Source organism: Amblyomma maculatum, chromosome 11 (assembly GCF_055883805.1).
Source record: "Amblyomma maculatum isolate TAMU_Amacu chromosome 11, ASM5588380v1, whole genome shotgun sequence".
Taxonomy (NCBI): domain Eukaryota; kingdom Metazoa; phylum Arthropoda; class Arachnida; order Ixodida; family Ixodidae; genus Amblyomma; species Amblyomma maculatum.
In genome coordinates, this window is record NC_139354.1 from 88,238,618 (window position 1) to 88,266,348 (window position 27,731).

General features: G+C 43.5%; 1 protein-coding gene across 2 annotated transcripts in view; it reads left to right on the plus strand.

The window, feature by feature from the left end:
- Positions 1-17,609: 17,609 nt before the first annotated feature.
- Positions 17,610-27,731, plus strand: part of Syt1 (Synaptotagmin 1) — a 123,614-nt gene continuing 113,492 nt past the window's right edge. For both annotated transcript variants that reach the window (XM_084585672.1, XM_084585669.1), the window contains exon 1: positions 17,610-18,196. The gene's annotated coding sequence lies outside the window, so the exon portion shown is untranslated. The remainder of the gene's footprint in view (positions 18,197-27,731) is intronic.

Sequence of the window (27,731 nt, forward strand, 5' to 3'; positions counted from 1 at the left end):
AGCCAGCTCTTGGTACAGGGGTAGTCAAATGTTTCCAGACCATAGGGTCTGCTTCTCACCACTATAGTCAAGCAGCTACGACACGCCAAATCTCATAATATGCGTGCAGGGCAGAATATGCATTATTCTAACATCTGCAACAATTCATACTTCTAATGGGTTCACAAGCACCAGGATATGCCGACCAGGAGCAGAACCTGTGGCCTGAGAACATTTCACTATCCCTGTAAATGCTGGGTGTATGTAAGATTACTGCGAACAGTTTGCATATATAGGAGAATAATAGGAGCCCATTTTTGCACTGGCAGGACCTTCAGTCTTAATCACTAACTATAAACACGATGTTTGAGGACGGTAGCTGTGTAACTGAATAGGGAAGTAGTTTTTTGGTTCTCGCTCACAGCTGCCCACTGATACAGTAGTAAAGAAGGTAAACTTTGGTATTCGCCTCCATGGATCACCCCTACCGACATATGAAATACGTAATGGCACAGCAAACCATGTGGACCTGTTTCTCAATCTACACAGCTTTCTCTCTTCAAGGTTTTCGTTGCCATGTTCCCGGCTGCATATAACATTTAATCTGGCTATTGGTCTCAACGCTCATAAAAAGCGCTTTTTTTAGAAATATATAACCTCAAAAAAAAAAAAATCAGATCTGCCATTTTGCCGTATCAACTATTTGCGACATATCTTAATTTTTACACAATTTAATGTAACAAAAGTAGCAATGGCACTTATATCAGCTTCGTGGAGTAGTCCTCCCGTCAGGGCAGTGCCAAGGCTGTACTTAATGTAGCCGAAAGAATCGGTTGTCTGCTCACGAACAAAAGACGTGCACGAAAAGCAAAAAGGAATATTGACAGGCGTGCAGGGGTGGAAGAACTCTGGAGATGAAGATCGGGAGGCGATCTATCTAGTCTCTTGTCAAGAACAGCGAAGACCGCCCCTTCTCCGATTACGTAAGTCGGGCAAGTCCCAGCCTTGCGTCAGCCTCCGAGATTGATTCGCCCGTCCTTACAATACGGCACGGAGAAGGAGGATAAAAAGTGGAGAGAAGAGGGCAGGCGAAACAAAACGAAGAGGGGGGGAGGGGAGGCGCCGTTCCCGCTAAAGAGACGAAGGCTTTGAAAAAAATATATGCGAAACACTTTAGATATTACTGAAGAAATTCGGGTCAAACCAGCCCTCTTGGAATAAAAACTGGCCACCTTAGTAAGTATTCGGTTTATAATAGTTCCATCTATTAACAGTTGAAAGGACACTGTGCCCGTTTAAGTTGGTCTAGATATAATATACGGCGGAATTATAACCAAAAGGAGACCGCGAATCATTATTGGGGTAGAAAAGACTGAAGAAAAATGAAGGTGCCGCAATCGTTGGCCCATCTCGCGATTAAGTTGTGTGCATAGGAGCCACGTTTTTCACCCCGGGACCTAAAGTTATGCAGCAGTGACACAATTGATTGATTGATTGATTGATTGATTGATTGATTGATTGATTGATTGATTGATTGATTGATTGATTCATTCATTCATTCATTCATTCATTCATTCATTCATTTTGAATCACTTTGATGTTCCACTTTATCACTTTGAATTATACTTCAGTAGAACTTTAAGCGTCTATTTTGGAATCTTGAAAAATATAGCCGGTGGGTAATATTAAACACCGTTCTGTGCCTTTTCCTTCCTTTCGTCCCGTGTTTTGCATGGTTTGCCTCTCGTAAAAATTTTTACCAAATAACCGGAGCTTCCGCCTTGACTCATTTCAGCACCATTTTTGTGCGCTACATTTTAGAGCCCTTTTCCAACAAACACCTGGTTGTTTCGCATACTTGCCGCTTTGTATCGTCGCCGGTCAAGGCCTGGAGACCCACCCCTCCCGTGTTCACTTCTCTCTACACATTGCCTACCTCCCGCGGTGCGAAAGGGGAAAGAACAAAGTTCCCCCTCCTCTGCTATCTGAAAGGAGGGATAGATGGTTGCCAGGAGAAGAAGAAATTCTAATCAGCTTATTAGATAGCGCGTGGTGATGCAGTGCATGTGTAGTCATGCACTGTCTCTCTGGTAAAGCGGCCTAATAATAGTATATGTGCGGTAGGTGTGGCAGCGCTGATAGCGCTGCCACGCCTACCGTACACTACGAAAGAGGTTCTTGAACCACACTATAATCGTGTGCAAGTATTAGTACTGAGCATCCAGCCAGGAGGAAAATCTTGTCTTGTTGGGGAGCAGCTCTGATTGGCAACAGCCGCATAGCGAGGCTATCTTATGCAGCTGCATAGCAAAGGCATGACAGCTGTTTAACAATGGGTTGCTGTTCCACAGTATGGCGCTGCTGTCGTGACGCCAATCGTTAAAAAGAAAAGGTTTATTTCGTAACAAGCACGTCCGTTCTTTCAAGGCAACCACGCAAACCTAGGCGACAAAAAAGCAAACCTGCCCAGCACTGCTTTAGCATTGTATCAGACTTTTAACCGAAGTTCTCGTTCTTTTTCTAAGCGCAAGTGCCGGTGTCCTCGAAATTTTTGTTAACGTACTAGAATATGTTTCTATTTGTTACAATTACATAGCGAGGTGCATCAAGCGTTTGCTTATGTCCTAACAGTCGTAGACCACAAACTGGGAAAGCATTTTGGGGACGTATTATGCTTCTAGGCAAACCTTTATAGGAGTCCTTTTTCACCGATAGTGCTCAGAAACTCATTCCGATACTTACATTATCAAAAGGCTTGCAGCTTTCCTAGCACATATGCTTACAGCAGTCAGTCCTCTAAAGGACCTTCGCGCTTATGCGACTTGTGCTCTAAGCCTAAGCTACCGACAGAAGTGCCGAAATGATTGCCTCAAAAGGCTTTTACGAATACATAGTTGTTCCTGCATCGTACCGTCTGTAGTGCTCCCTACTTCATCCTTCTTTTGACGCTGATTTCTTTCACAATCGTAACACAGGTTATTCCTATTTCAAACCACACAAACTGTTTAATAACAAAAATAAGCATTGGTAAACTCCTCAGCATTAAAAAGTAATTATTTACTCAGGTGAAAATGGGTGTATGCTATACAGTTCATTCCTTTCCTTCATTTTAATTTTTCTCCCTCACTTTGTTTGTTTGTTTGTTAAACGCATCATTGTTCGGATAATCCGGCGTCAATGTTGTCGTCGTTGCAAGCTTCCGCACGCGACGCCACTCACGACTTCCGACAATGGCTTTGGCACGTGCTTGTTGACAGATGATATATGACTGCGCCTTTACTGGTCGTCGGCTTCTGTGACGTCTCAATACCACTTGACATGGCTGCATTGATAGACGCTGGCAACTTATAGACACAGCCTTTGAGCTGGGAGAATGCGATTGTAATCCAGCCCTCCAAAGCCATTGGATATCCAGTCAGACAAGAGCACGCAGGCACGTTTGCGCGGCTCATTGAAACCAAGGTTTACTTGTGTGTCGTGGGTATTTCATATGTTTTGGCAGTTCGCGAACCTATGCTGATGAGTATGGCTGAGATAAAAAAGGCACTTAGTATTGCCATTAATGATTACACCATAGCGAAGGCTATGCGTGCGAACGAGGTTCTTCGGGGGAGTCGCCAAACGGAAGCATTTGACGCTATCGCATCATAGTTTAAGAAAGAAGCTTAAGTACCTTATTTTTATTCCGTAAGCAATACTGCACCAGGTTTGGAGTCGTTGCGTAGTCCCGGCGGAGGCCATGTTTTGCCTCGCGCTGCAGACGAGTCAGACAGGTGGTGCGCCGTTGCCATAGCAACCGCTTCAGCCGAGCTCCTCCAGATGACAATAGCGTCGCTAAATTTAAATTAAAAGAAAAACTTTAAATTTTAGGATAACCTAAAATATAAATTTTAATTTAACAGACATTTTATTTATTTTAAAATTATTATCATTTTAAAATCATTTTAACAAATTAAGGCCATGTTTTTCCTCGCGCTGCAGCCGAGTCAGACAGATGGTGCGGCGTTGCCCTAGCAACCGCTTCAGCCGAGCTCCGCCAAAAAAAAAAAAAATTGGTTACGCAACTTACCAGGTTTAACCAGCACTAAACCACATCTATTTTTTTTTTCTTGAGAAGCATTGCATCAAAGCTGGATACCAAGTACTGATATAGGTTGCCGCGATAGCAGCGCCGCTGTTACGTAGTAATATCTAGGCACCATAAATGTAATACGTTTAGAAAAATTGTCATAAGCTCAGCTTCCACATCGTAGCGATTTGTGCTCCAAACTAATAGAGCCTGAAATTCGTTTTGAGCAATCCACAATGACTTTCTTCAAAAAGCTTACATTTTATTGATTATTCAGTTATCCGGCGAATACATAGTTGGAATGATATCGCAGTTTGAGTTATTTCATTTATGTCTTCAAATGTATTCTGGTTTGTGTGATTATCCAACGCACGAAAACCTCAGAATTTAGTTTTGGCACAAGGTACACAGCCTTGATAAAATCGTCGGTTATGTCTAAACACGCCTTTGTGTTTATTATCTCAGCCAACTCTGGTTGCTGATGTCATGTTTAGCATTAGCGCGCCTTCCTCAAATACACTTTAGAAGAATCCATTCAGAATGACGTGTTACCACGCTCCTTTTTTTTCTGCGGCTCCGCAATTCTGCCAAGCGGTTACCTATTCCGGTGAAAGTAGGAAAATCTTCCTGTCAATACGTCGATTGCCTAACGAACTAAAATACCAATGCTTAAGCTACTGCAAGCGTAGAGCCCTCCTTTACGTAGACGATATCAACCCTTCAACTACAGAGAGGGTTTGAACTGTACACCATATATAGGAGCAGTTAAATCGGCGATAGCCTTAAAGACCCAGTATCATTCCACCCTCCTTATATCAGGTGGAAAAGGAGCCGTTCCGAAAGAGCTGTCCATTAAAGAACAGAGTGCAACTGAGAAATGTGAACCTTTGAGGTGAAGGAGCCATCTGCTCGAGTTTCGGCTCCTATTGCCAACGTATTCCACCGCCCTCTGGCGACTATGTCCGGAAAGCAGATATATCGCTGTCGGCTGAAGCGGCGGGAGGCATTCGGTGGAATGCTGTGAAAAGGCCCTTATATAAAGGGGCCCATACGCTGAAGACGCAGCTCTGACGAGGAATGCAAGGAGAGAGAGCGCGCAAAGCGACGGCGTCAGGTGTCCGCATGAGATATGAATGTCCAATCTTTGTTCCCTACATTCCCCTGCGCCCTTTACCCTCGAGCCTTTATTCGTAGATCCCGCGTTCTCAGATTTCTCCTTTCTTCTTGCCGTTATAGCGGGCTACGTTGCCATGACGACAGTAACAGCCTCTTCGACGTTCGCCACTCTTCTCCGCTTCGTCTTCCAACTTCCATTGCTGCGCGCACCCGTAACACGACCGTCATGGTGCTTCATTTGTGGGTGCAAGTTCAGGGGTTTCCCAACGAAACACTGCTCTTTCGGGGAGTTGCAAGGGATATAGCTGTGCTGCAAATAAGTAGAGTGTCTGATGTCTGAAGCATCGCATTTCGTTCATTTCTAAAGAGACAGTCATCAGTATGCATCTTTTCATAGGCATTAAGTGCACATCGTTTTTATACGATGCATCAAGATAATGCTGTAATCAGGAAAAAATCGTGTGAAGCATTTTGAAAAAGATTGCGTCAGAAGAAGGCGTCACTTAAGGAGACGCAGGCCTTCCAAATGGTTACATATAAGAAGTATGTTGGAAGATTCAACGCGACAAATAAATAAAATGAAACACAACAGCGATGTCGGCGGCATGACGCATAAAGACTCCAGATTTTTCTCCTTAGCAGATTTGCCTTTTTTTACGTTCATACGATAAGTAGCCACCAGACAGTACGACGCGGAAAAGCATTTACTTTTTCCGCATGGATTAATACTGCAAGCGACTGCACAAATAGCGCAGCTTTGTCTTAAGAGCAGTGAGTACCCAGCATGTGCGAGTAATTTCCGCATCAATGGTGAAGATTCTTTCCACACAAATAAAATATTTCATTCTTTTGGTTCTGGACTCGAGACAGGAACATTTCCTTTACAGTATGAATACAAAATAGTTTGCTTTAAACGCAGGAAACAAAAGTGCCTTTTTCTCTCATGCAGGATATAGACTCTAATTTGAATTCGAGCTGTCTCTAGACATCATTTCGTCTTTTGAAACCGTTTTGGAGTTCTCAACGCGTCCAGAGAGCTATCGCTCTCGAAGAATCATTTTTCTCTTGAGCTGTCCTCAATCATGCGCAAAAGATTTCGTTTTTGCTCACCGTCTAAATAACATTCGTGTTCAGAGCGAGACCTTGCCTGCACCCGCACATTTCACATCCATCAAAAGAAAAACATAACGCAAGACAGCGCGTCAGGCGATGGGGAAGTGATTGGCGAGATGAACGCCCTCTAAAATGGCGACCGTGTGACTTATCAGACATGACTGCATATAGAAAAAGGGCGACGACTATGATCAGTCGGCAATTTTGAGTTTAGATGCTATAGAACGTGACGATCTCAAGCGTATCTTGACAGAAGAACGTCCTCTTCGCATCTCTTCAAAAAGCATTCAGTTTTCTTTATAATGCTTACTTTTCTGCTGCTGGCAGTCATTTTTACTTTAACTTTAATCTCCTTCCGTCCAGTTTGCTTTCTTCGAACGTTTGGATACATCCTGGCTTACGTATGCTTATCTTCCTCGCATGAGAATGAAATGCAGAAGAAACGCCAAAGGTGTGTTGCCATCGGCTGGGGTATCTGTAGTGGGAATTTCTACCTCATGCCTCCCTTGCAACCTTCGGCGCTGATGGTTTGTTTCATGTTTGCTACCTTTTATTGATTATCAGCATACACCAACTTCCTCTAAAACGTTCGTCGCGGTTTCACTCCATGTCTCGCTGTGTGCGCGCGCGTGTGTGTGTGTGTGTGTGTATGTGTGTGTGTGTGTGTGTGTGTGTGTGTGTGTGTGTGTGTGTGTGTGTGTGTGTGTGTGTGTGTGTGTGTGTGTGTGTGTGTGTGTGTGTGCGTGCGTGTGCGTGCGTGCGTGTGTGTGTGCGTGCGTGCGTGCGTGCGTGCGTGCGCGTGTGTGTGTGTGTGTGTGTGTGTGTGTGTGTGTGTGTGTGTGTGTGTGTGTGTGTGTGTGTGTGTGTGTGTGTGTGTGTGTGTGTGTGTGTGTGTGTGTGTGTGTGTGTGTGTGTGTGTGTGTGTGTGTGTGTGTGTGTGTGTGTGTGTGTGTGTGTGTGTGTGTGTGTGTGTGTGTGTGTGTGTGTGTGTGTGTGTGTGTGTGTGTGTGTGTGTGTGTGTGTGTGTGTGTGTGTGTGTGTGTGTGTGTGTGTGTGTGTGTGTGTGTGTGTGTGTGTGTGTGTGTGTGTGTGTGTGTGTGTGTGTGTGTGTGTGTGTGTGTGTGTGTGTGTGTTTTGGTTGCACCTCAGGCGCCCACCGAGTACCGACTCCGGGTAAACTACCTTCACACATGTTCATCTTCCGTAAACCGCTACCTGCAGAGACATTACGGCGAAATGCAGTTCAAAGTCGCGACGTGAAGACCAGTGTAGAACCAAAATGCATAACTGGTGCAGTTAAACTTGAGCAAGCATGAAACATTGCTCCTCCGGATAAGGTGAATAGGCCGCAATATGTTTTTTTTTTTTTTAAAGGCTACACGCTTAAAACTGCCGAATAATTGTTACCGCTAGACACTAAGAACCTTATACTTATCTACATGGCTAATAACTTCTGGCATAGCCTCAAAGGAGGCTATGCTTCTGGATAGAAAATAAGTGAATGCCACTAAAAATCATTTTTCTCTCGAATCAGTCCGAACTAACTTCATGACAACAAAAAACAAATGAAATAACGCAATATTCGGCATACGTGGGCACTCTGAATTTTATGTGAAAGGCGCAGCTAATCCTGGAAAAAGCAGCTAATTCGTACATTATGCTTTCAGCCGCTTCAGGTCTGTAATAAACTAAATACGAAGCAAAGAACTCTTGGCGACAGAAAAGCTATTAACAACACCCTTATCTGCGATTAGGTGCCTTCGAGTTACCTAACAATGGTGGAAATTCACTTAATGGCTGACTCAATCTTTTAACCCTATTTGTTCGCTTCTTTTTTGCTTGTGAACGATGAGACCCTTAAGAAAATCTCCCCGTTCGGTTACCTCACTGCAGAACGCTAATAACGCTTCATGTGTAAAAGTCGGCTTTTTCCAATCTTTCGCGAGATGGCTAACCTCTCGCTTCTTTTGCTTCAAAGGCAGAGGACTTTCGCCTAAATTGCCGACTTTCCCGGAAGCTCTTCCCTCGAAAATTGCAGTGCTGAGTGCTTTTATGCAACAAAATGCGTAGAAGGCAAGAGGAACTCGAAGTAATAAAGAACGTCTGGCGCGCAATGTTCTCTGTCTTCTTCTGTGATTTCGAAACTTGAATACTCGCCTTCAGCTCTGATTAAACATTCGGCATCCAGCTCGCTTATTCACTCTGCAAAAGGAATCCTATTCATCTTTTTAATTACACCATGGTGCCGCTCCCAGTAAATGTATACATACGCCCTCAATTAGCGTCGATTACAACCAACGCATTCATTAGAGAGGTCAATCTCCAGAAAAGTCTTCATTGGGCATTTATTCGTGTTCAAAGCCAGAGTGAACTCCAAACTGGCGACAGCGATTCGTAGGCCATACGATACATTTTTGGTTTCAAGCCAGCAAAATAATTAAGCATTCAGTCTTGTTATTTAAAAAGGAGATTGAAATAGATGTTTAAATACGATCACATCAACCACAGCTGAATTGACGGTGGACTTGTGGTTAATTTGTGCCATATACAAATCCCTAGAGGAAAACATCTGATACAGTTCCGTGTGGCTAAAAACGTGCTCGGAGCTTTCGTGTGCACTTCGGTACAATAGATGGGATTATCGATCTCAGTACAATCTCTCCTAAAATTCTAATCAGGTAAATGGTAACTATTTTACATATACTTAAGAAAAGACAAGAAGATAAAGTTTGCTATTTCAGATTCACGTCGAAACGAAGAGGAAAAAACTATCAGTTCGAGAAAATTTCCAGTGTTATACAAATGTTGCAGGACGGACATAATTACACCATATGTAGTGAACACAACCATGTTCATTGCGTACCGCAATAAAACTTTGCAATCATTTTCAGTGCATATATTTAAAAGCAATAGTGAATTAACTAACCGTATCTCTACAAACATAACTAGCGGTGGTCATGCCACGTGGTTTCAGACCTATGTACAACAGAGAAAATGTTTCGACGGTTAGATCAAGAAGCGCAAGCCACTGTTTTGCCCAAAACACCCACAGCTTATGGTAATTCATTATAGCTTGTTCCTCAGCCCACCCACACTACCAGCTGTTACAGATATGAAATAAGCTGCAGGAAATGCATCCTGTCGATTTGCGACGAGCGAACCTCACTGATGTAATGTTATAATTTGCTTAGTTCTTTGATTTAAACGATAAACACTCTTGGTCGGTGTATGAAAAATATAGCTCTTCCATAGAACACACTGCTGCACTAGCAATGTGTCTTCTTTCAGCAGCAATTACTCTGGCTTCCATCAATCTCGGAAAACTAACGCTAACTACCTACACCAAACAGAAGTAGCAAAGATCTGTAGGTTTACGAGCTAGACGTGTCCGGCGGATCAACCCTTATATACGAGGGAAAGATACATAGAAGTGATGCTGTAAACTTTACGGCACTGCATTCGTCAATTTTTTCTGGAAGCACGTTTGCGCAGTTCCCCTGAAGCAGATGCAGTTTCTCTAGTCACAGATGGGCGAGCAGCTAGTGGCTTATCTCTGGATAGGCAAGTGACAGACGTGCAACTGCAGTTCGTTTTCAGCCATTGGGGAACTTCTAGCTCATCTTGTTTATCTTGCGATTTATTGAGCTGCAAATTAAGCAACCTCCCTTTTACCCTTCAGTCATTGCATCGTATTTTCTGCGAGGAAGGCTTTAAGTAATATCTGGCTGCATCCATTGCTTTTAAATATATCTCAGCTATGTATCCCTAATTAAATCAAAGTGACCTATAAATTCTTGTGGTGAAGCGGAAATATGGGTTAATTGGTGTGCCGCTAATAACAAAGCAGCGCAACACGACAACACCCAGACAGGAATAAGGGACACGTACTGTAATTGGAAATAATTTGTATTCAATATAAATACGATACAACAGCATCACAAACACCAAGCGCGGTTGAATAAGGTCAAATACAAAACCCATGCCAAATACGAATGCAAAATAATCAGAAAGATTATCGAGGCGAAGATGATAGCTAATGCAGGGAGTTCCTGTGTCAGCACACCGTCTATTCTCCTGTCGGAAAAGGAGCTGAGATAGATAGATAGATAGATAGATAGATAGATAGATAGATAGATAGATAGATAGATAGATAGATAGATAGATAGATAGATAGATAGATAGATAGATAGATAGATAGATAGATAGATAGATAGATAGATAGATAGATAGATAGATAGATAGATAGATAGATAGATAGATAGATAGATAGATAGATAGATAGATAGATAGATAGATAGATAGATAGATAGATAGATAGATAGATAGATAGATAGATAGATAGATAGATAGATAGATAGATAGATAGATAGATAGATAGATAGATAGATAGATAGATAGATAGATAGATAGATAGATAGATAGATAGATAGATAGATAGATAGATAGATAGATAGATAGATAGATAGATAGATAGATAGATAGATAGATAGATAGATAGATAGATAGATAGATAGATAGATAGATAGATAGATAGATAGATAGATAGATAGATAGATAGATAGATAGATAGATAGATAGATAGATAGATAGATAGATAGATAGATAGATAGATAGATAGATAGATAGATAGATAGATAGATAGATAGATAGATAGATAGATAGATAGATAGATAGATAGATAGATAGATAGATAGATAGATAGATAGATAGATAGATAGATAGATAGATAGATAGATAGATAGATAGATAGATAGATAGATAGATAGATAGATAGATAGATAGATAGATAGATAGATAGATAGATAGATAGATAGATAGATAGATAGATAGATAGATAGATAGATAGATAGATAGATAGATAGATAGATAGATAGATAGATAGATAGATAGATAGATAGATAGATAGATAGATAGATAGATTTATTGAAAGGAAAAGGCAGAAGTTCCTTCATGTGATTAGGTAACCTGTGACGAAAGATGCCTAGGGGTCCGTATCTTATCCGATCCGTATCTTATCCGTATCTAATCTTGAACTGTTGCGCGGTAACCATGCTCATGTACTCCCGAATACAATTTTGTTCTAAGTTCAGCGCTTGTCATTTCTTCCTTTCGATGTGTCTTCCTAGAGAGCTGCTTGATAATTAAATTCATTGAGTATTGCAACTTTCTGCCGATTCCCTGTATCCTCGCATACCCCGTAATTTCACGAATCTAAGTTTGGCCCTTTCCTCGCGGTACACAAAAGTCCTAACGTTAAGTGTCACTTTTTTTTTTTTACAACTGCCGAGATTATTTTTTTTTCTTGATTTTGTCTTCCTCATCCATCAAGTATAGATTGTAATGTAAATGAACCGGAATATCTTGTACTACACACTTGTGATGAAATGTTTCAATGTGTGCTGTTTAGACCCCAACAGCAACGACGCGTTTAGTTGAACTTGTGGCTGAACGAATTGGTGCATGGTCATTGTCAATAGCTAATTACACACACATAAAAAATGCGCAGTGAAAACGATGAAGACAAAAAGGACGCTATTTCCTCTCTTCTCGTTTTTCCTGCGCTCTTTATGTGTATGCTATTGGTTTTTAAACATCAGCCTGTCAGCTCTGCGCTTATCCAGGTCAAGAGTTTCTTTTTTATCTGTCTGTATGCAATAATTGTAGAATGGACGAATCGGACCAAAACAATTTACAGGAACGTTAGAGTATTATTATGCGATAACGGTGCGTTAACCTTAGGACTTCACTTTTATGTTAATTGAATCTACAATCCTAAGCAAGCATTTGAGCAGCTTTTCTTTTCTATTTGCTTAGTAATTTATTTATGTTTATCTGCACTACATCAATCAATCTTAGTCTTTATTACTCGGTACTAATTTTAAAAGCTATATTAAAAACATTGTGAGCTACAATAACCTCACAAAGGCATTATAAAACAATATATTACCATGTCATTCAAATATCATACATGATCACAAAATATCATACCTAATATATAACACTTGAGATCTAATGGCATTTTATGTCATTTTGTGAAGAAACCTGCATGACATTATTTGCATCATACAACTTTTTTAAGCATTGAATCCATTTTTTTTTATCGCTTCTCGTGGTCTTTCCTGAGACACCCACCTTCCGACGTCTCCATCTTTTGCCCTTCAAGTGAAAGAGGGAATTTCCCTCACTTCATGTTGCCACCTATCCCTCAAGGCAAGTGACGCTTATCCCACGGTGCACCTTACGACGAACGAAGATTTGCTTCACGGGTAGTCATTTTGTACTAATTAATTAAAAACTTGATAATATGATGGAATGAGGGATTCGTGGCACCCGTTCTAAATGCAAAATGCAAACTGAAGCCAGGATTTTATCTCAACTGATGTTAAGACAACTACATAAATTATGATACTCAGTGCTGTCAGTGTTAGCAAACGCCCAGTGGATGACAAAAGAAATTCTTGTTTGTGCTTTGAGTTAAAAGGCAACCATCTCTTTTAACACATTCGTATAGTGTTCGCTAATATGCTGAAACAGAAAGCTCTGAATCGATCACAAAATTTTTCTGCGGTAGTTATCCCGGTCAGGCGAAGCCACGCGAGCTTAGTAACGTGAAATATGAAATTTGGAAATAAATAAAAAGGCGTTTTAAATTAATCGTCTTGCCAGTTCTCTAAAGGTACTGATCTTTTTTGAGGTTCACACACTATGGGAATGAGGGGACGAGAATTCTCTTGTTTTGAGAGACGCAAGAAGCAAATGAGTACAGATATAAAAATTTCTTTACCTACTATGACCAAAGCAGCCAAAAAATGCTAAATTTATTACATTTTTCTAGAAATCGCCACTCTGTAGTATCATGGTTAGCCAGTGAGTTCATAATAACGAAGACAGCTATTACAACATACTAGCATTTTAAAGGAAGGTAGCACATCACTTATTCAAACTACTAATTTGCTTTCTTCCTTTTCACCCTTATATGCCTTAACGCAACAAGTGGAAACGTTGTTGAATATTTACATGTATCATTCAATCGCAAGGAGTGCATTGGTAGAACCAGTTATTTCCTTTATTTTGCACCTAAATCTGCGTAGCTGACTGTACTTGAGTATACTTTTGCACACTTATTTACTTTCACTATTTTTACCTATCTACATTTACACCCATTTATTTTTACCCATTTACGAGCCCTCATATACACTACGTGCTCGACAATAAGCGGGAAGACCACCTGAACAAACATTCCCCCAGTCGGTGTTTTCGCTGTCTTATGCGTCTTTTCAGTTTAATCTGCGGCCCACAACACCCATGAATAAAAAAAGAAAATCAGGCTCACGATGGTTATAGCAACAATATCTCGTAGCAGCACTTACTTTTTTTGTTACAGTCTTACGGAGGGTCAAACGCGTTTACAACTGCTTTTACGATGCTGTAAAGGAACCGTGGTGACTCAGTGTTTACCTATAGGCACGTCAATGTCGCAGAAGACTCTACTTTGCGAAGCAATAAGCCTGAGGATCTCACCACCGCCTTTATTTGTTTACGCAGGCCGGCATCAGCTGCTTTATTGTTTTGTTGGGGGCCTCCTTTATACACAGGAATAAATGGGAATGTTGCAAAGTGCCCCGAGATCCCTACGTCGCGGTCCAGCTACTGACTGGATAAAATTGCCTCCCCTTCGTTTCTACCTTTTTATTTTTTTCTTTCCTTCGGCACCCTTTCTTCGGGCGTTTTCTCAAGGAAGGCGCACGACACGCGAGGGGCTATTCTCGCGCCATATAGCGTGTTTCGCAGGATCCCTGAGAATGAGAAAAACGGCCGTGGCCGTGGCGAAAAACGGTTTACAGACTCCGCTGAGCACGCCAGCTCCATTCTTGCGGCCGGAAATGTGCGGTGCCGATCGAAAGAGGGGATATTTCGACGGTTCTAAAACAGGGACTATGAGACGGCGCAATCTTGAGAAATCGCTTCTTCCGCTTATTACCTTCCTTGTTTTCATCGTCGTCTTCCGCTTGAAATGCGTCTCCTTCTCTGCGATTCCTTCGTTAAATTACTTTTCCGATGGGATTGCCATTGCGTGCTTGTTAGCTGCGCAGTGTTCATTTCCTGATGTTCACCACGGGGCAGTCATTAATTGTCCAATCTAATTCATTAAACTAAATGCGACAAAAAATCGCGTGCACATTCACTTCGTCTAACTTCATGTATACTCTTTAGCTGTTTCGTCTGCGTGATTGCGCTACCCGGGTATAATTCAGAGCGATCAGTTTTATTGACACGAGGAAATACCTATTCGTAGGCCTTTCTGCTCCACCTAAGCCGGAGCGAAAAGTGTAGAAAGCGCATTCGTTATATCGAAAGCATTTCGATATAGCCTATAGTTTATCGCTGTATCCGAATCCTTCGTCTATGCCACTTTTCTACAGGACGAAAGGCGAAATTTCTCTACCCCTATTTGGCAACCTGTCAACCGTTGTAGGGGACTCCGCAATTAATTAATGTATTTGAGCCAATATTCCGGGCTTCATACTAAACGAATACGGCTTTAGCATTTCTTGGCTCATGGAGGGCCTGGAGGGGATTTGTGGACAGAGCGCGTCCACACGAACTCTAAATAGTGGGAAAAGAGAGAGAGAGAAAATAGTATAGAAAAGCAAGGAGGATAACTAGGCGATGCCCAGTAGGCTACCCTACGCGCGGGGAGGGGAACCAAGGGAGAAAAAGGAATGAAAGAGCGCCAATAAAATGAGTCTATCACATGTCCACAGATCTACAGTGAAAGTGGATAGAGGGCGTACACGTAAAGTGTGGAACTCAACCCCAAGTCTTTTAAGAACTTAAGGAACGCCTTCACCTATTTCCCTTTTGATTTCAGTGTCGTCAGGCCCAGAATCGTAGCTTGTGTGATAGGGTGAGAGTTAAAAGCGAAAGTAAACGCCAGGGAAGAGCGCGGCAGTGGAGAGCCAGCGAGAGAGAGAGAGCGTCTATGGTGTTGATGCCGGCCTGCCTCATAGAGGTCGACATCACCAAACAACTGACCGTCTCTGGTCAGTTCTGCCCGCGTCGTGTGTCCGATAAGGTAGCGGCGCAGTGGCTTTTCTTTTTCTTCTGAGAAATTATATTTGCCTCTGACTCTCCAGTGGCTCCTACCTCTTCTTCGGATCGTTACACCGGTAACCGACGGCGACGCAGCTCAGCCGACATACCACGTCGGCTCTAAAAACTGTCGAAATGTGGTCAGAATCAGCGCCAAAACAAACAGACAAGCTTCCATGGTCCCAGCACGGCAGCACACGTCATCTAAAATTGCGACAACACTCTCGCGCTGTGCGTGAAAAACTGTTCCTTCATTTACCTTAGGTAAATACGCCATACATATATGTCATCTGGCCGAGTGCGAATGAGCTCCGCTAGCCTAGTGTCGAGCGAATCCACCAGGCTGCTTGACACACCTCGCAGTGTTTTCGCATTAGTGCTCTTATAGCAGACTTAAGCGCACCCCTGGAATTTTTTCGCTGGCGAGACTAGCCAGTGCATGCTGCTGCAGGTAGTTGTATTAGGGATAGTGATTATGATTATGATGACCGCCAGAAACACATGAGCCTTTTTTTCCTACGTCCAATTTCTTTATTTGCCCTACCCGCGAGCAGTAGAACTTCGTCTCTTTCAACACAGGGAACAATGCATGGAGATTTGTCCGAAACATTATTTTGGAACGTTTAAACCACGGTCATTTACTCTTTATTGCAGTCAAAGCCCTCCTTTGTGAGAGCTGCCTCCCTAATCGAGAAAGCAATAAACGATTCTTAGTCGTGCATTATCTCTGCTCTCCTAACACAATTTCAACACGCTTCCAGCTTAGCACGGAAAGGTCTGTTATCAGCTTGCACAAGACGGAATAAGTACAGAGTTTGCCTCCTCTTCGCACTTATCTTGCTAGCGACAATATAGGCGCGACATACTGCAATACCTGTACAACAAGCTAGTTAACAACGGAAGAAATGGAGCAAGACGTGAACTTAAGTTGATTTGAACAATGAAACGAAGCCGCTGTTTCTTTGCATGACGTCAGCTTTTTCCAGCAGCTCTGCATTCGGGGCATTGTTTGCTCTTATTATCGTTATTTAAGATGTTTCCTTTCACTCGATAACGCATGATTGATGTAACGCAGTTTTTCAAAGCAACAGTCAAAACATAATATTCTGGTAGTGTTCATTGCGCTACACTATAACGATGATGTAGGAAAACCTCTCGATATTTAACGCATTATATTACAGTGTTATAGTACTTTATTTATGCCCTGTTTCGCACTCAAGGAGAGTGGATTCACTACCCTCAGTTCCAACCGCGCAGAACCTATGATTTACGGAAGAGGAGTACTTGTAGATTTCTCATCACAAATCTTCCCTGTAGCTCCAGAAACCCTTCACTGAGCTCTTGCATCATTTCACGCTGGTTTTCGTGCTTTAGAGCATTGTTTGCATATTTTAAAGCTGGTGCAAAGGGGAATGAAGCATAAAGCATGCGCTGAAATTATTTTCACGAAACAATGCGCAGGATAGCGTCGGTAGTACACGGTCTCTTTCAACAACCAGGAGTAGAAGCGTTGACGGGAAAAGTAGAGAGCAGCCCATTTACCTAAAATATTCGCGTAAGTAATAACAACGGAGATCTTCGTGGTTCGTGCAACGGTTCCCCATTACCATACGACACTGCCGAGGGCATTCAGTGCCAGCGAGCTACGAGACCATCCTCCGTACTGAAAATACCCTCCAGTGTAGACTACCTTTTTCTGGGCAATATGTCGGTGCTCCGCGCTACCAGTTTTGGAACCTGCTGAGTGAGCTTCCCTTCCGGAGCCTCTAGCGCGAGCCCCATCGACTTCTGCAGCAAGGCTTCGTGGAGGGAAAGATAGTGAGCGCTGGTTCGAAGCCATTTGAATTCGGGACGTGGGAGAGGAGAGAGCTGCCGCGGAGCGTGCGTTATAATGTGCAGGGCGAAGGGAAAATGGATCGAAAAGATCGGAGATAGCTGAGGGCAGCTTCGAAAACGGAGAGGCATGAGGGAGCCTAGTTGGCAAACAACTCCTAGATGGCGCAGCAGTCGCTATATTCAGCTTGCATCACTCCTCCCGCGACGTCAGCCGCGAAGCTGAAGCGTGGGTGGAGGCGAAACAAGAGGAGAGAAGAGCTAGCGGGCATACTACCTTCTCCCACTCTCAGCGGCTGTGCTTTCCCTTGTGTCTCTTCTTTTGTTTACTTATCTCTCTTTCTCTTTGTTTCCTTCTTGCCCGTTTTCGAAACGCTCCCAGCCGTCGGCGGCTCGGATGGCAGTCTCCTGTTCGATGTAGCGACAGTTGGAGACGCGGCGCTGGCCACGACGCTTTCGTGGCGTCGCTATCGCTCGAGGTTCTCGCCCGGCGCTCGGCGCCTGTCCACCGCTGGGTTGTGCTGCACGCGTGCGTCACATACACACGCGACATCCGCGTCGGTGGCTGCTTGCAAGCGGTTCTTTTTTCGTCACGCCGAAACCTTTAGGAAGGAGGCAGTGCTGCTTGTTGTGCGGGAAAACCGATGCCTCTGGAGAGGGGCTGACACTGTTCTGAGGCGTCGGCTCCACGGACCGCTCGCAGCACCTCACGTTGTGCGGCGCCGTGTGAGTGTCGTGAGCGGCAGCCTTTTCGTGTGCCTCGGAGGATGAAAATACAAGACGTGCTTTTTTACTGGTGGGCTCGTGATCTTCGGTGAATAATATTCGCCTCTGAAAGTAATCAGAAGCAGTTTTGAACTCCCCTGTGTTGGCTAACGTCGCCGTGACATTTCAAATAGTGTACTTCAAAGATCGGTATGATCAACCCTGCCTCGCTTGCGTCAGCTCCAAACAAATAAGGATCAGTGATCTCGTTTCAGCCTGGTCTTCTGGGTAAGTTATGAAGGGTTTCAGTTCGCCACCTTTGTAATGTGCAGCAAATTTTCCTTGTTATTTTAGTATTCCGGCTAGACAGTAGGACCTTCATTAGAGAATAATTTCTCGAATGATCAGTTAAATTAGCAACTTTCAAATTGAATGTACATGGATTGTTTGCAAGGCATTTTGCTGTTTATCGAGTCAAATCCTGGTTTCTTTAACGTTAACTTTAACTAGGAGCCAGCTGTAAAGTATTGCAGCGTAACGTTATTACAAGTCTGCGGGCAAAGGTAGAGCATTGCCATGACCAGCTAAACCTGGCTTTCTTTCTAACGCTTGTCATGGACTCGCGACGAGTAGTTATCAATCACAAATCAACAGGGAACACGTTTGGCGCAATCTGAAACATTAATATTAAACACTACCTGCCTCTCAAGGGGAGATATACCGGTATGTTTATTCTTATGGCAAAATTTTGCAAGATGAAAATTAAATACGGGAATAACTTCAAGTTTAAAATGCGGTTCTGCGATATTTTTGCATATTTAACGAGACCAAGATGAACTTACTTTGTCAGCAAGACTATTAAAATATTTCTCGTATTCTTACTCAAGTTCTCGTAGCATGTCATGATGAAAATAGCAACTTTGGGAGTACGAAGTCAATAATAAACCTGCTGTGATCATTATAATTCAATTATACACTTAGTGTAATCAGGAAAGCAATTCATTATTGCCTGTTTCGAATTCTGTTTTTATTCGAAATGAAACCGCGAGTGGTCAAAAACACCTGATTTTTCATTACTCCATAGTTTCGGCTAAACGCACAAGTCTTGTTAAGCTACATATTTGGCCGGTGTAATTATCCGAGAAGGAACGATTGGAGCTCCCACAAAGCACGCTGAAAATGTTTCAGTGCCACGTAAGACTACTGGAACACACGAGAAGGCATCTGGTTTTATTTTTTTTTTTTTTTTTTTTTTTGCGAAGTTTATTGCCTCAGGGCATAAGAGGAATGTCATGATGGATGAGGGATGTGGTCAAATAAATGAAAAAAGGTTGGCTGATGCAATGAAGTCGAGGAGTGAACGATGATGCGGTCCCAGTGTCCAAGCAGCATATGACTCCGGATTATGGGGGGAGAGGCCAGCTGCCACCAGGTGCCGGATCCGTGTTGGCTTCAACGCTGGGCAATCCCACAGTAGGTGATGGATGTCTGCTTCTATATTTTTAGACTTGCAGATGGGGCACCCAGGGTGTGGATATAAATACCGAAATTGTGGCCACTTTCGGATCACTGCTGGTGTTAGGGCCACCCCAACTCTAATCCTCCGAAGCGCCACCTCCTCTGCACGGGTTAGACCGCGGGGGAGGCTTACCGTACACGGAGGTATAAGAGCACGTGTACGGCGCCGGAGGTGCTCCTTTCTTGTTAAAAGCAGGGTGGCATTGTCTAATTTTATGAGGTTTGGCGATGTCGATGTCGAGTTTGATATGCGGGTTGCAGCATCCACTTGGCTTTGAGCACTTAAAAGGTCACGCGGGGTCCATTCAATACGAATTGGATTTGGTATGCGAGCCGCTAGACTGTGTATGTTCTGGCAGATTTCCGGGCTACTACTAACTCGTCTAAGTAGCTTTGTCACCTGGAGGGCATCTGTACGTATGATAATACGGGCCGTGGGAAGCATGGGAATGGCGGTTACAGAGCGAAGCGCCTCTTGCACTGCAAGCAGTTCCGCACAAAAAGAAGATGGAGGTTCCGGTAATTGAAATGTTGCCGTCTTGTTCAATGAAGATTTGCTAGGACAGTAAACTGCTGTTATCACTTCACAGGCTTTGATGCTTGCGTCGACGTAAATTATAATTGAACCATGTGGCAAGCGGGCGTCTTGTTCCATAATTCGGTCGCGAAGTGACGACGCCGTTTCCTGTGTTCTTGGTCGGCGTAAATCAGTCGGCTTATTATCGCTCAGTTGTACAAAACGCCAAGGTGGAAGAACTGGCAGTGGCGGTGGTAGTAGTGAATGTTTCGAAGCATAAGCCTTCAGAGCACACGTTGCGTGAGAGAGTGTGGCGGCCTTAAGCTTGCGTGCATCACGTCGTTGCTGCACCAGTTCATCTATTGTGTTTAGTTGTGCGTTTTCTTGGAGTGCCACGATTGGTGTAATGCGAGGGAGGCAGGTGATGACCCTCATTGCCTCTCGATTTATAGCCTCAAGTCGATCCCATTGTGCCCTTGTTAAATGCTGAAATTGGGCTTGATAAACAAGGCGCGGTTGCACAACTGCCCGCACCAACTGTCTCGCAACATCTGAGCGAGCGCCGCCCATTTTTGGAGCAATGCGTCTAATCAAACCCAGTGTCTGTAACGCCTGTTTTTTAGCGCCAGACAGCCATGTAGTTCCAGTTCCTGATTCATGAATTGTTAAGCCCAATATTTTTACTGTTGGACTTTCTTGAAGTGGGGTTCCGGATAGATGTAGACGAATAGGAGTTGCCGATAGTTTACGGCGGCCCCAGCGGTTGGCGACTGATATGAACGTAGTTTTACTGGCGGAAAGTTCAAGGCCAATGGAAGATGCATATGTGCACGTAATATCTAAAGCTGATTGCAGGGCCGATGATTGAGTCAGTAGGTCGTTGTGTGTGCTCCACACCGTGATGTCATCAGCGTATATTAAGAATTTAACATCAGAAATTTCATGTATTCTTCGTTTTTTACATTCCACATCCCTATGTAAGAAATACTGAAGAAAAAAAAAACAAAAAACGCTTGCACATTCGCCAATGAAGAATCACGGCTACAAGCCCCTAGCAACAGATAATCCAGCCTGCCTTTGTGTGATGTAATATGTCACGCCTTTTATCCTACGCATGCAAACGGCTTGCTTTGGCTAGAATTCCAACAGACGACCGCAGACAATGTGACAGGAGGCAGCGGTGAGAGGTGGTTGAGAGTGAAGAAAAATTTCTGCTGCGTCGAATCGGGGACCCTTCTGTTTTTCTCCACCCCTATTGTTCTGCATTCTTTAAGTTACATTGCTCCGGCGGAGAGATGCCGAACAAGTCTATCCGCACTTGATAACCCTTGATTTCCTGAGGATGAAAGTTTACTCATGCATATAGTGACTTTCTGGATTTTATTCGCGTGACAATCCACGTCTACTTTATTTATTTATTCATTTACTGAAGTAAATGAATAAACCCACTTCTAGATTCGTAGTCAATCCTATGCATTAAATTATTTTTCCTGTCAGTCGATATGATTTCTTTCTTTTTAACGGAAAAATGCTGGCCTCGCCTGTCATTCCGTAAACTAAAGAGTCTTGTTGAAGATGAAAATTGAGCGATAAAGTCCTGATCTCCCGACAATTTGCGTCGGAAGACGAAAACAGCTTGTTGCTGATCGGTGAAGTTCTCTTACAAATACCACGTAATCTGGGCACAAACACAGAATTGGGACTAAAGGAAAATCTAGTTGAGTTCCATCTTCCTGCTAGAGCATAGTATTACTCGGATGTGTGCATTTCGACAAATTTAAATATATCAAAACTTGTTTACAGGTACTACCAGAGTCGAACGATGAGCTAGTTGGTCACACATCTTTTGGAAGAAGGCAGCAGAGCAGGTAACAACAACACAAAGCGCAAGAGGCACACACACGCACACGAGGACAACGCTGCACTGACAACTACATTAACTGGAAACCGCACTTCTTCTTCCTTCACTTCACGTCTGCAGCCAACTTCTTTCTTGTCATTACCGTCCTGCCGGTTTGCGCAAAAATGCTACTTCCTTCAACAAAACTACCGATGGCATGCTGACACATTGGTCTCCCAAGCAACAGATTGCATATGCTTCATAAATCTCTCTTGCTAACTTGTCCTTCGTCCTTCTCATAACCTTAACATTGTGAAGGTCAGCCGGACATCTTTGGCCTCTACAATCAACGCAGTCTTTGCAGTGCACAGCCAGATTTGTGCCAGACTTGTCCGATATTGTCTTAGCGTGCTCTCTAATCCTTTCATTGAGGCATCTTCCTGTCTGTCCAGTATATATCTTTCCACAATGCAAGGGAATCTCATAAACAGTACAGCGTATGTGGCGCCTATTGCGCTTCGTGTTGTTGTTACCTGTTCTGCTGCCTTCTTCCAAGAGAGAGGTACTACCAGCCTTGTTATCAAGCCTTAGGCAGGATAGGTTTTCGATGGAGGCGAAAAGCAAGGCGCCCGTGTGCTGTCATATGTCAGTGCACGTTAAAGAACTCCACGTGGTCGAAATTTCCGGAGTCCTCCAATACGGCGTCTCTCATAACTTGAGTTGCTTTGGGACTTTAAACCCCACAGACCAAACAAACGAAATCGACAAAAGCAAAAACACAAAACAAGATACTATAGACACTGAAGCATCAATCAGGACAAAACACAGGAGGGATATTTACATAATGGAAGACATTTGTGGGGGAGAGCACATTTAACTTATGATTTATGCGCAATGACAGTTAGAACCCCTTCGGCACTTTTGAGCCAAGGATATCATCTGGCAGATTTTTCTTTTCTCGGAAGTCAATAGCAATCAAAGATCAAAGCAAGCTTAGGAAATAACGTTCTTCTCCGGTGACCATAAGGATAAAGTTCTATTGCCAGAAACAGTCTTGTAAAGCTATCGCAGCTAGGATATGAGGTAAAATTCAATGTGGACTTTTTTTTTTTCATTTTTTATTCAGGCACGCTGTCAATGCTACTATTGTGAAGTAATAGATTCTTGCAAGATGTGCACTACTACAAAGTAACCTTAAGATATGTGCCTATCTATATTTTGTTTCCGAATTTGACGCACACAAAACACCCCGAATAAATAAGCTCAAAATTGGCGTCAGTGATGCACGTGAAAAGCTTTCACCTTACTAGTGTTCAGTCACTAAAGTAACACTAAAAACATTGGGGGGATACTTAAGCTCGGTCTTGATAATGAACGCGATAACGCCTTTAGCACGACACTTGCTCACCGCGAAGTTTTCGCCATGAGGAGACTGACACAGAGTCTGCAAAATATGGAGAGCTTTCACTAATAATAATTGGTTTGAGTGACAGGCAAGGCGCGGTATCTGTAGTACTTTTTTTTTCGTGGACAGCCCAACCGCGCCGTAATATAAGAGAGAAAGGGTGGAGTAAAAATGGAAAGAGAGATAGGGGAGCCATAATGGAGGACCGCGGAGTAATTTCGACCACCTGGGGATGTTTAATGTGCACTGACATCGCGTAGCAGACAGACGCCTCTTCATTTCGTCTCCATCGAAACGCTGCCGGGTTCGAATCCCAGTACTCCTGTACCGTAGTCAGGCATCTTAACCACTGCGCCACCTCGGTGGGGCAAGGAGATCTTTACATGGTTTAGTTCTTGGGAAAGAAAGGTCCTTTAGCTGCCTCCCTCTGTCCCAAACTAAGTGCACTTGACTAACAGATGGATGCTGAATGGCAAGCGAAAACCTATTACTTTCACCTTGAAGGCGTCAGAAAGAATAGTTGCGTGTTGCATTAAAATTTTATTTAAAATCGCGCGCGTAATTCTTACAGTACATTATTTTTCAATTTCGGGTTACAGCAACGGTGACGCCTTTTCAACGGAATGGGTGTTGCATTCGCTTTCGAATAATAGTATACCGTCAGAGAAAATGGAATTAGGCACCTTCAATACTGGTCGTCTTTGTTATCGACAAATGTTATCTCATACCTCGGCTAGGCTGTGCACACGCCGGCTCAAGGAATAATCCCCCTTGAGCACCTTTAACGTAACTGAGCATCTTCTAACCCGTCGCAAATGGCTTTTGATACATTATGAAAACAGCTTCAAGACACTGCTACCGGTGTTTCACAGGGTTGATCCTGGAAATATAAGAGGTTGATGCCTGCGTTGACATTATCTTTTAGGGTCGTTGCTGGCCATGACTACTTCCGGCTTTTTTTTTTTCATGCATGATGTCTTTGTGGTGACTCAGAATATTTTCTATTTCTGACCGCGAAGTTGGAGCCCATTGTCCTGAACCTTTCGTACCAGAATGATTCAATTTTGCAGTCATTCTTTACCTGCAGGCTCTTGCAGGCGTCATGCCGTTCGCTTTGGAGGTATGTGTATGTTCTTCAGTCTCGTGGCCCAAGGTTCGCTTCCCAGTTCAGTCAATGACCGCTGTCTTCGTTTTGTTGCTCCCTTTTTCGCTGCCGAGTGACTGAACGTTCTTTCATGTTATTCTGTCAATCAGTACTTCAAGCGCGGCCGGCGTCGTCAGTTCACCTGTCCAGTTTTGTATAAGCGCGGAAAGCAAGTCCAAAATACCATCCGCGACATGTGTTCACAGCCACCTGTAAAAACAGTCACTCGGCTTGCGACCCGGTGCAGGCGACCTAAGCGTAATCTTGAAATCATTGAATCTCACCCACCGCATGTGAGAATAATAGGTCGAGACCAACCGACCTGCGTCGTCAGTACGGAAAATCACACAGCCCTCTCAGCACGTACTCTAGCTAACTCATTTCGATAGCAGACTTGTGCGCAATCGCGCACCCACCGCTAGGGATTGTAATCCGGACTTCAAAGTAATTTGGGAATCTTCAATTTCTCTTTCGATTCTTTCGTCGCTACAAATGCTTTGCTCTTTCAGCTACTTCAACTGCAACAATCTGTTCATATGCGCCTGTACAAGGCTGTAAGTAGTCCCTATGCGACGCCACTAGGTAAAGAAATCGGCTTTCTGGAAACTTGAACAATGAGACCGAGTACGATAAGAAAGTGTTCAAAGCATTGAGTAAACATATGATATACCTTCGCGATATCAGAAAGGCTGAAGGTTATCAATGGTGATACGAAGAACACAAGTCGGAAAAGATACCTGTGCTTATTATTTTATTGTTAGCAGAAAGAAGAGGTATAGGGACTGAAACTGTTGAAATCTAGAATGTGCGTTATGCGAATAGATGAAACTCCAACTGCTTCCCCATAAGCATTCTTAAACGGAGTGGCGAAACGTTACAGCCCTTCGGTTTTCGCTTGTCTGCAATGCAGCATACTAAAGTTTTCATAAACATATAAACAGCTACATTAATGCCATTGGCTCCTTTAGGTCGTTTCTATGTAATTCCAGAAGGATGGTATGTATGCTAGTTTTTTCTTCAGAAATATTAACACTAGAGTTCGCCAGCTGCTATCTCTCATTGTGTTGCAATAAATTTCTCCTGCATAAGGGATCGTATCCTCGCCGCGGCGCCAGCTTTTCGATGGTGGCGAAAAGCTAGGCAGACGTGTGCGGCGCGATGTCAGCGCAAATTAAAAATATCGATTTCGTCCACATTTCTGGAGCCCACCACTATGGCGTCTCTCACAGCCTGAGCAGCCTTGGGAAGTTAAACCTCATAAATAAAGAGCTCCATCCTTTTAGCTGTAAAAACCTTAGCTTAGCCTCAACAATAGATAGACAACACTGATGTGGTTCAGTATTTCATCACACAGTCACTCACGCCGACTTTCGGACTAGCCAGCATAGTTGCGAAGTGGCATGTGCATGCCTAATAGTAATCGGTATAGGTGGATATAGGGGGATATAGGTCGGTTAAGTCAATGTCCGAACATTTGGTAGTACCAGCTATTAAACAGCATGGCTTTTTTTTTTGTTTTTTTCTATCAAAAAAAAAGAGCTCAGACACAAAGATGAAACAATTAAGTGAGGTCCAGAGCTATCTTGCTCTAAGGTGGGCCTCTCGCGTGTCCTTCCAGGCCTTTTTGCGTAAAAACAATTACTTCTCATTAAAGAACGTGCGCAGCTTGCTCAAATTTCGGTTCTCTTTCTTATAGCAACTGTGGGCATTTCACGTGCTGCCGGTTTCCCAGGGGCAGCTACAGTGGTTGGAAAGCAAACAGTTTCACTCACAGATGAAGAGGCACCAAAAGCCTTGCATCTATTTCGGGAAAGTCTTAGTATGTACCGTACATACCAATGTCAGTGCTAGGAATTTGAGATACACTACGGCCTCCCTTGGTGAGCAGCGTTTGATGAGAGCCAACAGGCAGTAACGATTCTGACAGCTCTTCAATTACGCAAACAGCAGCGCTATACTTTGACAAGAGCAGCACAATAAATCCTTGTATTTTATTTTGAGCGTCCTCTTTCATCTCTTGCCGCACCGGCTGGTAAAGTCAGCTTCATTCCACACGTATTTATTTCCCAAAAGAGGCAGCACTACGCGGGTAGCGCAATGATGCTGGTAAGAAATATGAATAACATTCGTCCTATGAATTTGAGCTCAGTCATGCCGTGAAGGTTTGGTTTGTGGGGTTGAACGTCCCAAAGCGACTCAGGCTATGAGAGACGCCGTAGTGAAGGACTCCGGAAATTTCGACCACCTGTGGTTCTTTAACGTGCACTGACATCGCACAGCACACGGACGCCACTTCGTTTCGCCTCCATCGAAACGCAGCTGCCGACGCCGGGATTCGATCCCGCTTTCTTGGGCACAGTAGTCGAGCCGCTGCGCCCCCCCCCCCCCGCCCCCCTTCCCCCGAAGGGAAGTGATGCTGTGAACGTTACAGAAGAGAAAACATGGAAGAAAAGCTTACGATGTGGCCATTAGGTTCAAAATAAAGCTTAAGATACTGTGTCCTGTAGGCTAACCTTGCCTTGCGTGGGGATGCCGGAGAATGCTTCGCCGTTGTAAATATTGCAGTCGACCAGTTAATGCCGGCGCCGGTTGTAAAGAAAGGAACGTGGTGCGTATTTTCACTGTATAAGAGGTTCACCCTTACAGAAAGGTAGGAAAACGCAACCAGCGACGGCCGAGAGTCACACGTAGCAATGTGCTTAGGCATTTATAATGCAATAGAGAAATTCGGCTTGCGAAGACAAATGTATTTATGATGAAGGGTTTTCAAAGCGTATTCTTTTATGAGGAATGTGACTGTGGATTTGTTTTCTAGTATTATAGTTATGAAGACCTGGCCGACCTTCTCTCAAATTGTTAATGAACCAATTTACGATTGTTGCCATTCCCGACAAAGTCTGCGTGTGACAGAGCTCTCTTCTACTATAGTGTCGTTCTAAACTTTGCGACTACGAGAAGGTTTTCTGAGAAGCACTGTTAATCTCACTACTTCACGCTTGTGCGTCAGATAATTTCGGCGAGCAGTTCTAGATTATATATATTTCATATTTAATATTGCCATCCACGACCGTTTTTCCATGGAGGCAAGAAGATAAGCGCCTGTGTGCTGTGCGATGTCAGTGCACGTTAAAGGATCCCAGGTGGTAGAAGTTTTCGGAGCCCTCCCCTATTGAGTCTCTCATAACCTTAGTTACATTGGGACGTTAAACCCAACAGATCAAAGCAGACCAATGTGGTCATCAGCACTTCAACGTGCCGTTGTGCTCCGTAAGTGAAATTCCATATTGTGAGAAGCATATACCACCTTCGCAGCCGATCAGCACAGTTTTTTGCTAAAACAACCATAGTGAGTTGATTGTACAAACTTTTACAGAGCTCATTGAGCACTGTTTATCGGTC